Below are 2,563 nucleotides of genomic sequence, written 5' to 3'. Positions count from 1 at the left end.
GTCTGCAAGAGGGAGGCTAACATCTCACTCTGGTTTGAAGAGTGCTGAGGCTTTTAGGCCACCCAGAGCTACTCCTGGAGTGTAGGAAGCAATAATTCGGGAGAATTTGAAATGGGTCCTCTGGATCTGAGGAGAGACATAAAGCCTCTTACATGGAGGAGTCTGCAAGCCCTCAGGGCTGGCTGGAGAAACTATAAAGAAAAAGAAAGAGGATGGAAGATCCGTAGATTTAGGAGAACCAGGATGGGTGGTTTCCTATAAGACATTATGAGAGGTAGCCAGGCTTGGAAATTCTTGAAAGGATCTGACAGAGAAGAGCATCTCCAAAAGCCAATTCATATGCCATACAGCAAGGCTATCTTTCATATGTTTACTGTGGTAGACAGAAGACATTTGCTGTCTGAAAAAGAACTAATAAAAGCTCTAGCCAGAAGCAGTGGAGGAGTTAGAAGAGAAAGAAGAGTGGAAAAAACCATGAGTGATAGTCAAACCATTTTACCATTGGTGGGACGTGTATGTTGACCATCAGAAAAGTTGCCTTTCAGGGCTGCTGTGTACTGACTGAATATTAGCCTGACAAAAATGGATTTTGTTTCCCCTTCTGGGCTGGTACTTGCCAAAACTCAGATCAACCTTGAACCTAGGGAGCAGAAAAGCAACTCTACATTGGGTATGACGTGAAAGTTTAGGTATAGACTACAGTAGACTTTAACACAGAAAATGAGACTTCCCAAATGTATGGGACCTGCTGAAGATGTTGTCTGAAGGAGGGACTGTTGCCTCCTACAGAGTGCTTTGAAACATAAAACATTTGAAACATTGGAAAACATTTTGAAACATTAAAACACTGGGAAGCTTTTAAACTAATGCTGTTTGTACCCTACTGAGTTCAGCAAGTTGGCTAAATGTTTTACATTTAGCAAACTTATTTTCATAAAACAATCATGAACATAGAGGAAAAAAACCTGAAGTGGACTTGGCTAGCATTTTATAAGTGGGTTTCAGAACTGAGTTTCATACAGGGGAAGTTGCTTGGCTCAAGTCATACACACAGTTTAATAGATCAGTGAACCATGTACAGGATGTCTGGAGCAAGGTCAAACTTACTTTTTACTAATGGAATGACATGTTGCACTGGTTAAATTTACACAAGACACATATGTGATTTCTCCAATAAACAAGAGGAAAGGATAATTTTTTGTAGGCCCAGGAGTACAGAGATACTTGGTAAGACTCTAAGGAAAGGAAAGACAAAGGGAGGACAAGTTTATTCTATTACAAGTTGACTTAGTTTTGGAGGAAATGCTGAAGGCTAGAAACAGCAGGCAAAATCCAATTATTAAAGAAAGGAATTAAAGCCATACCAGAGAATTAGTTAGAGACCAGTTTGAACAACAATGATTTCTAAGCAAGAGCCAGAGAAAATATTTTGGAGGATTCAATATCAGAGAAAAAAATTTTTTTTAATCAAAATAGGCCAACATATGTGAAAAAAAAAACTTATGTATGGAAAATACAATTGAGAACACATTGTTAAAAAAATAATTGATTCAAAATACATCATTTTCTTCTAGTTTGTGTTCTTCCTTCTATGCTATACTTTGATACATGGCATAATCTCTTCTTATGAAAAAAAATTCATGCCTTAGCAGTAGATATCTCATTTTAGAGAAATTTAGGAAGAAAATGTGGTAATGTAAGAGATAGCTGGGACTTTGGATCTACTCTCACGAAGTTCATATTCTAATGCAAATATAGAGCCAATCAGAAAAACAATTTACTATGTATTGTGGGAAAAAATAGAGAACAAATAAAGGGAAATTGAGAGTTCTAAGTGAGTCCCCCGTTAGGAGATAGGTAGCAATTGTTAAGAGTAGCTGTTACTGTTATGAGAAACGTTATGGCCGGTTAGGCTTGACTTTGACCTGCAACAACAGATACCTGTGGCATGCTCAGTTGTTGAATGTCTTTTCTGCTACATTAAAGCAATAGCAGCTTTTCTGCTTTTAAAATACATGCGTGCTCGCTTCGGCACACATATACTAAAATTGGAACGATACAGAGAAGAGTAGCATGGCCCCTGCGCAAGGATGACACGCAAATTCATGAAGCGTTCCATATTTTTTCGACTGCATAATTTGTGGTAGTGGGGGACTGCGTTCGCGCTTTCCCCTGAAGAGAAATAAAAAAAATAAAAAATAAAATAAAATAAAATACATGCTCCTTTCCTCCTACTTCTCTTCTCTTTACATGTCACTTCTACCTGATACACCAGCTAGAGGCTAAGGTGGCATCCGCTCAGGTTAGTGTAGGCGGTTCTTGTTTCTTGAGTCATATATGCACACATGCCACTGCAAATGTATGACTGCTCGGTTTGTTTGTTTGTGGATTTTTACAACTTCATTGGCGAAGTTCATTGGGAAAATGCAGATTCCAGAGCCCAGGGCCAGGGATGTTGATTTAATTAGTTTCTGTGAGGCCTGGGCATTAGTGCTAGATGCTGACCAGTGATGCTGGAAAGCAGCCAGGCTGGGACATCCCAAGGTGTGCCAGGCAGCCTATC

At 39.2% G+C, this 2,563-nt stretch overlaps 1 non-coding gene across 1 annotated transcript; it reads left to right on the top strand.

Moving 5' to 3' along the window:
- The first annotated feature begins 2,017 nt into the window (after positions 1–2,017).
- Positions 2,018–2,125, top strand: LOC118148014 (U6 spliceosomal RNA). The gene has a single exon (XR_004734760.1). It is a non-coding gene; the product is annotated as a U6 spliceosomal RNA (small nuclear RNA).
- Positions 2,126–2,563: the final 438 nt, after the last annotated feature.

Source organism: Callithrix jacchus, chromosome 1, assembly GCF_049354715.1.
Source record: "Callithrix jacchus isolate 240 chromosome 1, calJac240_pri, whole genome shotgun sequence".
NCBI lineage: Eukaryota > Metazoa > Chordata > Mammalia > Primates > Cebidae > Callithrix > Callithrix jacchus.
Note: the sequence above shows the minus strand (reverse complement) of the source record. Positions and strands in the feature narration are given on the sequence as shown.